At 40.7% G+C, this 10,693-nt stretch overlaps 1 long non-coding RNA gene across 2 annotated transcripts; it reads right to left on the minus strand.

The window, feature by feature from the left end:
- Window positions 1-2,464: 2,464 nt before the first annotated feature.
- LOC140578112 (uncharacterized) lies at window positions 2,465-8,270 on the minus strand. 2 transcript variants are annotated; one of them, XR_011982123.1, is made up of 11 exons: window positions 8,069-8,270; window positions 7,550-7,962; window positions 7,319-7,460; window positions 6,573-6,658; window positions 6,222-6,302; window positions 5,883-5,968; window positions 4,813-4,876; window positions 3,366-3,432; window positions 2,996-3,150; window positions 2,773-2,883; window positions 2,465-2,591 (listed from the first exon to the last, which is right to left on the minus strand). It is a non-coding gene; the product is annotated as an uncharacterized lncRNA (long non-coding RNA). The 2 variants fall into 2 exon arrangements; XR_011982122.1 differs by having other exon boundaries at window positions 2,992-3,150.
- Window positions 8,271-10,693: the final 2,423 nt, after the last annotated feature.

The following is a 10,693-nucleotide window of genomic DNA, read 5'->3' on the forward strand; positions in this document are numbered from 1 at the left end:
TAAACATTAACAAAAACCGCTAATGTCTTTTCTTTAAAATTTTCAAGTCTATTTCTGTCTGGTTTTTCGCGATAAGTTGCGTGAACGCCTGAGTTAGTGTGTTTTTGGGGCTTGGATACACATCGAGGTCCTGACAGAAATAATTATGTCTGCTTTCACAAACCTAAAGTTAAACTTTAAAGCCCATCGGCGTGTGTGTGTGTGTGTGTGTGTGTGTGCTTGTGCACATGAGCACAAGCACATGGTTCAATGTAACTGTAGCAGCTTATTCCATTCATTCATTGTGCACATACACACATACACTCACCTAAAGGATTATTAGGAACACCATACTAATATGGTGTTTGACCCCCTTTCGCCTTCAGAACTGCCTTAATTCTACGTGGCATTGATTCAACAAGGTGCTGAAAGCATTCTTTAGAAATGTTGGCCCATATTGATAGGATAGCATCTTGCAGTTGATGGAGATTTGTGGGATGCACATCCAGGGCACGAAGCTCCCGTTCCACCACATCCCGAAGATGCTCTATTGGGTTGAGATCTGGTGACTGTTGGGGCCATTGTAGTACAGTGAACTCATTGTCATGTTCAAGAAATCAATTTGAAATGATTCGAGCTTTGTGACATGGTGCATTATCCTGCTGGAAGTAGCCATCAGAGGATGGGTACATGGTGGTCATAAAGGGATGGACATGGTCAGAAACAATGCTCAGGTAGGCCGTGGCATTTAAACGATGCCCAATTGGCACTAAGGGGCCTAAAGTGTGCCAAGAAAACATCCCCCACACCATTACACCACCACCAGCAGCCTGCACAGTGGTAACAAGGCATGATGGATCCATGTTCTCATTCTGTTTACGCCAAATTCTGACTCTACCATTTGAATGTCTCAACAGAAATCGAGACTCATCAGACCAGGCAACATTTTTCCAGTCTTCAACTGTCCAATTTTGGTGAGCTCGTGCAAATTGTAGCCTCTTTTTCCTATTTGTAGTGGAGATGAGTGGTACCCGGTGGGGTCTTCTGCTGTTGTAGCCCATCCGCCTCAAGGTTGTGCGTGTTGTGGCTTCACAAATGCTTTGCTGCATACCTCGGTTGTAACGAGTGGTTATTTCAGCCAAAGTTGCTCTTCTATCAGCTTGAATCAGTCGGACCATTCTCCTCTGACCTCTAGCATCAACAAGGCATTTTCGCCCAACGGGACTGCCGCATACTGGATGTTTTTCCCTTTGCACACCATTCTTTGTAAACCCTAGAAATGGTTGTGCGTGAAAATCCCAGTAACTGAGCAGATTGTGAAATACTCAGACCGGCCCGTCTGGCACCAACAACTATGCCACGCTCAAAATTGCTTAAATCACCTTTCTTTCCCATTCTGACATTCAGTTTGGAGTTCAGGAGATTGTCTTGACCAGGACCACACCCCTAAATGCATTGAAGCAACTGCCATGTGATTGGTTGATTAGATAATTGCATTAATGAGAAATTGAACAGGTGTTCCTAATAATCCTTTAGGTGAGCGTATATGCTATGTCTAGATCTCCTGGGGAAATCAAGAGTGTTGCCCACAAACATTGTTCAGCTTTTGGCCTAACATGGTCCTTGCGTGTTTTAAAGTTGCGTGAAGTGGAGTGAGGAGCATTCTGAACATCAAACTATTTTAAGATAAATTGTCTGTAACAGGAAATTTAGTTTCTCAATTTATTTCTTATATATTATTTTGTTAATTATTGAGTTCAAAGTTTTGTAGTAAATGGTGATATTGTCATCAATTTGGTGATAATGCGAGCCAAACATTTCTCGAAAATGACATTTGCATACAGTAAGTAAAACATTCTGAAATCATATTTCTATTTTATTCTGCTGCTGCTTACATGTTTACATCTCTGTCTCTCTCGCTCTCTCTCTCCAGGACAGTGAAAGTAGGACTATTTACCCTTGTTTATGTAGCTGTAGGATGGCCATAATATAGTTTCAATCCGATATCGATGTAATGCTTGTCTGTGATGATTGGTTAACATATTGATTGGTGTATTAATATAGCCGGAAAGTAATAAAACCCATTGCAATCAAGTATACAGTGCCTTATAAAAGTATTCAGTTATCATAATTTTACTCAATTACAAAGGATAGTTAAACGTTTTCCAAATGAGCATTTTATTGCATTTCCAAAGGCACTGTAACTTATTTCTGTGCCAACATTAAAATTAAATAAACTTATGATTTAATGTCGATATGAGATGACAAATTATTCACAAATGATACAGAGGTGCCACTCATTTCCACATACAGTAACTCATCACAATTGGGTGCCACTGTGCTTTTTAATGAAAAGCTGATAAAACTTAAAATGTGGTTCGGTCATGTGTGTAGTCTGTGTGTAGACAAGGAAACAGAGGCATAGTAGCTGTTATTTTTTTATTCCAAAGTCATCCAATTTGCTATTTTCCTTACATACCCACCCATTCACTCACTCACTCACTGACCCACCCACCCATTCACACACCCAAGTCTTCCGTAAGGTGTTTGCAGAACTCGCTGCAGAACCCAGGCTGTGTGAAGTTCCCCTCGTCTTCCACGCCCAATGTAGCCTATGGGACAATAAATAATAAGCAAGCATACTTAGTATCAAAACAGAGCAACAATGTTTTTCATTGCATACTTTCAAGAAAATATTCAGGACCTGACACACAATAAATTGTTCTGGTGACTTTCTTTTTGCAACCACTGACTTCAGCAACAATTGTCAACATTCTTACACAGTATGCATACCTGGTAAGCTGTTCTTATAAGTCTCTAGACAGTGCTGGCAGCATTCCAGGCGATACAATCGTCGGAATTGTGCTTGATAGGCCGCACTGTACAGTTTCCATGGGACTACACCTGTAGGTTTCAAATTTAAGAATGATTCATTAGAGTAAAATCCCTTGTTAATGGGAATACAAACATCCTAACTCAAAGGGTATTCAAATATCATAATATGTTTTATACCTACTGTCAAGCCACTGAAAATGCGCTCGGGCACGGAATGTTTCCCTTCCGACTAAGTCCCAAAAAAAGGTGACAAACAAGTGACAGCTTTAAAAAAGCTTTGTCACCCTCGAACAGGACTACTTCTAAAAGGATATCCTCCAGGACGTCGAGGGGGATCTGTGAAAGAAATCATACAAGCACGCAAATATTATTTTACAATAGTTCTGTAATATAACAAAAACAGACAAAAATAGCATGACTTCTACATTCCAACTCCAACTGCTTAAAATGAAGCTCATTGTTTTCACATTTTTGTAGGGTACAGCACAGTAAGCACAGAGAAAAAAAGAGAAAAACAGCAGGTTCAGCTGTAAGATCAGCTACATAAATACCTGTTCAATGGAGATGGAACCCATTCCTCCTCCTCTACCATCTGTGCTTTCAACACATTGAATTTTCCTAAAAGAAATGATATTGTCACAACTATTGTAAAACTATGACATATTGTAATGGTATCACATAGAGTTGACTCCACCTGAGGGCACAGGTGTAAAACAATTTGATCACGTTGGGCACCAGACCTGGAAAAAGGCAGTCATGATACTACCAGCTTGTCAGACTGAAAGGCTTATATGCATATGGGTCAGAACAATGCATCAGAGTGATAAATATTACAGCATCAACTTTGTAAGGTGTATCAATCCCCACTAGGGTTGTAACGGTATACCGGTATGGCGGTTTATTGTGATATTGACATGTACGATTATCATATCATGCACATTTGCCTATCCGCGGTTTGGAAAAAAAAAAAAGAAACCAGATCTCACCTGCGCTGCTGTGTATATGCAACTTCTTTCCGCTTTACTGCTTAGACTCCACCCATAAATGCACAGCGGCGAAAATGTCCGATAGTGGCTGCAAATTCTAATCTCTATTTCCTGCCGAAAAAAAAATTAAAATCTGCAGTATGGGAATATTTTGGGTATCCGAAAAATGATCGTGGGGTGGATATCCAGTTTGCAAGAAATGTGGACGAACAGTGGCCGCAAAAGGAGGAAATACGTCGAACATGTTCTCCCATATTCGCGAACACCATCCCTCCGTGAAGATAAAGGTAAGTTCCATTTATAACTTAAAGCCGTATTATTTCTGTGATGCAGAGGGAATCCCGGAATCCAGTCATGTAATTGGAGTCAATTACAGTATAATTCAGATGCCACGTAAAATGTCCGATTTGATAGATAGATGGATGAATAAATCAAAATATAGCTGTGCAGCAAATTAAATCGCGATGTGCGTCTGTGAATATACAGCGCAAAAAGGCTGCCGCTTGCTCATTAACCAACTACCCCCCCCCCCCCCCCCCCCACCCCCACACACACACACACACACACACACACACACACACACACACAGCGGCACAGATGATTATTTTGTCCTCCAGGTTCGTGTGCCGCCCCCCATAGAATCCCTCCCGGCGCCCTCCCAACTTCATCCCTTATCGTCTCCGCTCGCCCATCCTCTAGAAAAACGCTTTATTTAGATTATTTTTGTTTTCCTCCAAGTTCGTGTGCCGCCCCCCACGTGACATGAAAAAGTGCCGCCCCGGGCGGCTGCCCCGTTCGCCCATGCCTAAAACCGCCACTGCATGATGGTCATGGTTTTTAAAGCGTCTGCTGTCTCATTCACTATGTGAAGACGTGAACACATGAACATATCCAGAGCTACTCTCAAGAGAACACTTAATGATCATTTTATAATTTTATTTAAAAGAATAATCATCAAATACACTAACTGAAAACTCATAGGTGTTTAGTACAAGTGGACACATTCTCTCACCTCAGCGGTCAAGATTGAGCCCTGAAAATCTCAACATGCTTACATTTCTTCATCATAATCTGACCTGAAAAAAAGCAAAGAAATGCATGCTGCTATGATAATCTCAGGAAAATATTAACAAACATGACCCTGCACATATTGCTCTCCCATATATGCTGTTAAAGAGGAAGGACAGTTTGATTTATTCTTGTCTAATATAAAGAGAAATAACTTATTCCTTATTTTGTTCAAATGGGAGATGCGCAGCTTTATTTTATTTATTTTTCCCCCAAAAGTTAGACTCATACTTCCATAAGTTTTTTTTATTTTCATTAAAAAAAAGTTTGTTACAATAAACCATGTTCATCCAAAAACCATATCTCTTTTTATTCATTTAAGGGTCATTGTAGCTGATGATTATACTAATAATAATGATAGTTTAATACCGTATACCACGAAACCGTGATATTTTCTGAGACGATTATCATACCGTGAAAATCTCATACCGTTACAACCCTAATCCCCACCTTCAGATCAGATCACTAAGACCAATTAATCTGACTCCATTAAATTATGCTGCTGTTTGTAATAGGGTCAGTGGTGGCCTAATGGATAGGGAAGTGCACTTGTAATCGAAAGGTGCCACTGAAGTACCCTGAGCAAGGTACCACCCCCAAGCACTGCTCTCCTCTGCAATGTCATGGTGTCATATAGGTTAAATGCAGAGTACACATTTTGTTGTTGTGCACTGTGTGCTGTGGTGTGTCAATGACAACTAATCACTTCACTTATATGCCATGCACTACGAGGCATCACAGAAAATATTTAAAAAGTATGACACAAAAGGAATTGTATTACTGATTAATGAATAGTTTGTTTCCAAGTTATAAATAATATAATAACCGATACATTAGATGTTAAAAGTTATAACACCCATAAACAATGACAACTGTATTACATGAAATGGTTGCCAATTGTTAAATGGTTTCCAAATTTGCGACTAAGAGAGCCCATGCGGCAATCAATCAAATGAGTCAATCAATATATAAACAAACAAACAAATACGGAGGAACAAAACATAAAACATGCACCTCTGAGTCTCTGATTTCCGATCGGGCACTTGTGTGCTCCAGATGTGGTAGTCCCCAGCAGTCATCACTGCACACTGGTAGATCTCCTGTCATACATATCAGACCATGCATGAAAATATTAACCAAATAAGTGTTTCACCACATTTCTGTGATACTGAGCCATCTTATGAAGCATATAACACTTTCTTAGGGTGGCTGAAGGTTGGTATACATTTAGCTGCAGATCAAGTACCCACTGCAAACATACATAAGTATACATATTCTAAAAAACATGGATGTGTTAAGGTTTTTATTAAGTTGTACAACCAGGCCCTCAAAAAATATATATTGTCTTCATACCAGGGGATGCTGCAGTTGTCATACCATGAGCTGGTGCTGCTGTTGTTGTTTGTGCTTGTTCGGCTGGTGCTTCAGCTGGTGCTGCAAAAAAGCACATTTTAAACCAAATGATTTAGAATGAGTTAAATCGGTTGTACTGCATGCATTTCTCATCAACGCTATGCTGTCTAGCATTTCTGACAGATTTGTAAGTTATAGCTTTATGATCTTTCAAATTGCAAAATAAACATGAGGAATCACCTACAATTAAAAGACAAATATAACTTCACGGCACCGGACAGCAAAATTACATAAACATGACATAAACATGACATTACCACTAATAATTTAGAATGAGGGTGGAATACATACCCAAAACTGTCTGACCATTGGAATTTAACTGTATGTCCACTCCTTTGCCCAATCTCTTCTTCATGCTTTCTATGGTTCTTGAATTTCTAGCATTGTTGTAGTGACACAAAATATTTCGCATCAAAAAGACATGCGATGAGGGAGTCATCATGTTGAGAAAATGATTGTTTTTCCTCATTCCAGCAAAGAGCTGTTCAGCACACGGGCTGTTGATCCAACCACGTAACTCTGGGACCAGTTCCACCTTTCGCAAGACATCCCTGGCATCTTTTGAGTTTGCCTCATGAAATCTATCATAAAGAGCATAATGCTCAGACGATCCAGTTATAGGGTGGCCATTTTCATCAGGAACTGGCTTCTTGGTGACTAGCCATGGCAAGCTCACTTTTATCTGTCCAGTAGTGGCACATCTGATGTTATCTTCAGTAGGCTCAAGTAACCTACCCCCATGAGGTTTGAAGGGTAATGATTCTGGATCTCTTAGGTTGGTATGTGTTGCCAACCCTCTCGCAAAATCATATAATACAATGTTTGGAAAATGTTTCATCGACAATAAAAGGTCAGCAAAGTCCCGGGGGCTCTCAGCCCTTATGTTGAACTTAACACCATACACCACAGCACAAGGACAGGTGACCACAGCCCATCCACCTGTTTAAGGAAACTGTAAATCAGAGTGCAACCATTCCAAGTAATGAAACTAAGAACTGTCTGTAAAAACGGTCTCTCAGTAATAGAACACAACTTACCAGAAGCTCCCCAGATCTGTGAAAACACCTTATCATAGCTCGCTCTGTTCTTCATTTCTTGTTGAAGTCTCGTTACCAGGTCCATCCGTGAGCCTTTGGGGTCTATGCCACACTGTCGGCACAGAGCACGCACAGCTTCCATCTATAATGAACATTAGTATAGTTGGTCTGGCGTGGTTCAAAAACACACATCTTTGACAAAACTGACAAAAATTGACTTAAGTTCAGTACCTTGAGCTTAAGAAGTTCATCAGTCAGTCGGTCCTCTGTGAGGTTAAACTCAGATTCCTCCTTTGCACTACAAGCAGAATACACTTCTTTGTATTCAGTGTTGAGTACAACATCCCTATCTCTTGTGTGAGGACCAATCCACGGAGCCCAACTATGGTAACTGGGATGGACGACAAATGGGTTTGACTTGTTGCCTTTAAATGATGTTAGAAAATATTATTAACATAACAGTACATTATTCCACGATAAACAAAGTAAATGCTAGAATACTGTCATCCCACCTAGAACATTGTGCGGACTGTACTTACTTGGGACCAACCCACGGCTGATCATTTCAAGGGAAACCATCTCCCAGAAATTTTCAACACTTACCTTTCCATCAAAAGTCTGAGATGGTTCCTCAATGCTGCTCACTAAGGAAAGCAAGACTTAAGTAAGCATGTTCCAAACAGTCATAGCTGGATATGTGGTGCTTGAAACAATGTAAGACTAAGAAAATGAATAAATGTGTTCACTTACCAGGCATGCTAAAAACGCCCTTCTCATGAAGGTCCATCACAACAGATACTGGATGATAACCACACGATACACAAGCATATGTGTAACCGAGGTCTGACAGTGCTTCAAAGCTTAAATAAGCCTGCAGGACCCTTTCCCTGGATGGATAGGTTTTACCAGAGGTCTTCTCCAACACATCCATGGCACTCCCTACTGCCTGATGAGTCTGTGAAATTGATGTATGACATTTAAAGGCTTTACAATATATTATTTTGATAAAGTATTCGTAATTGTTTTAAATGATTAAAACAACAGAACATGGTTCCTACCTGAAGTGTATTGCGTAGAAAATGGCACATGTATATGGACAGAAGTGTGTGGTCATCGAAATTGTGGACACCATCAGTCCACTCCTGGTATCGATATGCCATACCACACCTGTAGCACCATTTTCTGTACACTGAAATTCCTAATGGACACAAGCACCAGTAAATGTTACACATTTATCTTTCACCATTTTACACTGTGACATGTCTCTATACTTTGCACAGTACTAAAAGCCAGTGTATGAAATTATCTCAGTAAGCATACAAGTGTGAATTGCTGGGAAGGAGGCTAAGCTGCTGATAGTGGAAGTCATGGCTACACTGACATTTACAGTACATGTAGTGAGTAATGAAATGTTAAAATATCGATAATAAATATTTAAATAAAGAGAGAACATACCTTCTATGACATCAGTGATTGTTAGGATTTTAGCCTTAGATGTAATCAGCACAGGTTCGCTTAGAGGAGTGGGCTCTAAACATTCTGAGCAAAAGGTTTCTGATGGTATGAAGTGCACAGGGAAATGAATGGTCTTGACCACGTCTGAGGGGAAAATCGCAGGCAGTTTCTTCTTATGAAAAATGTATTGAACCATCCGCGACAGATTTTTGCCTTCAGGTGAGTATGGAGCTCCTTCTTCTAGGTCAAAACTTTCCATGTCAATTGGAAAATGTTCTGTGATGTTCTCCTCCACACTTCTGGTTTTTCTGAAGAGTGCCTGGTCTGTTTCAAATAAATGCCACTTGGCAACATATTTAGGTATGCATGACTGCCTTGGGTTCGCGCAAGGACAATGCCATGAAATGATTTTAGAATTGTACCTTACCACCACTCTGCCAAGCCGGCTGTAATAGGAGATAGTTGACTCGTATACAGAAATGTGCTTTTTGTAGGGGGGTCCACACACAGTCACCAGACAGGACAACGGGACTCCTGCATCATTTGCTTCTCTCTGACGTACCAAACACCTTTCCTTTTTGTCTTCCCCAAACCACTTGTCATGTACCATCACCTGCAAAACATCCTCTGTAAGTGATGGAGTGTCCATTCTGGCTGGAGGGCAGTACACGAGGGACTGAATGTGGTGGCACTCAAATGGACGAAGGTTTGACCTCTCTGCAAACTCTGCATTAATTCTGCAGATATCCAGCTCACACATTGTTTTTTGTTCAGGACCCCATGTCCTTTTAATGACACGTACTGGTGTGCTGGGTGCTATAAAAGACTTTGCTACTGCAAACACTCCATTTGTGTAATCAACACACTGAGCACTGAGGTGGTTCTGTGCCGTAATGTCCATTTTGATGGGAGTGTGACGTCTTCGAAGATGTATCCGTAGGTTCCGTCTATTAAGGATTAGGCCACAGCTAGTACACTTCACTGTTTTCTGCTTTCTTTGGGTGAGAGGGTGGTAGTGCTGGTGCTGCTGAGGAGCCAGGATCAGAGGAACATGAAGAAAGTGAGGGGTGGAGGATGGGGACTGGGGGAGGGGGACATGCAGCTTCAGAAGCAGTAAAGGAGGGAGCAGGAGAGGCGGGAGGTGACTGATGCGCTTCCGTTGTGGTTGGCTTGGTTTCACTGATGCATTGGGATACATGATGTTTAAACTGGTCTTTGCGTATTATTGTTTGGCTGCAATAAAGACAATGAAAGTGTCCTGTGGGTCTGCAATAATTGTTGCATTTGCTGATGAAGAAACCTGCAAGACGGCAACATGAAGACCAAAGCTATCAACAGAAAAGAAAGGTATACACAGAACGGGACTGGGGGAGTGAGGTCAGGAGTAGCTGATCAGAAAGTTACAGTGTCAAACAAAACACAAACATAGGTAAATTAGCTTACCAATATTCACATGACTTCAGGGACTCCCACTAAGGAACTCCACATCATTTTGTCTATCTTGATTGTAAGAAGTGCATTCTACATTTAAGCATGTGTATGTTTTAAAACCACCAAAATCAATAGACCAATAAACATCATTAGGAATTACCTCTATGCTGTACTGCATGTCTCACGTGGCTCTGAATGTGTGTTGTAAATTTGAATTGTTGGTCAGTTGCATAAGTGCAGCATGGGCATCTGAACACACCGTCTAGGCAAAACCATGTTGCATCAGGACTGGCCTGTAAATGCGTTGGATGCTTTAAAACATAAACAATAAAACATTGTGTAAACTTACTGTTACTCTGAGGTGCACGCTCATTCTAACAACATAACATGCATGCAGAAGTAATGCAGCTTGTAAGGTTATCAGGCTGTGATATCGATAAAATATCTTATAGAGCATTCATATCATCAGCATTAACTTGAGTATCCTGA

The sequence above is a fragment of the Paramormyrops kingsleyae genome, chromosome 13 (genome assembly GCF_048594095.1).
Source record: "Paramormyrops kingsleyae isolate MSU_618 chromosome 13, PKINGS_0.4, whole genome shotgun sequence".
Taxonomy (NCBI): domain Eukaryota; kingdom Metazoa; phylum Chordata; class Actinopteri; order Osteoglossiformes; family Mormyridae; genus Paramormyrops; species Paramormyrops kingsleyae.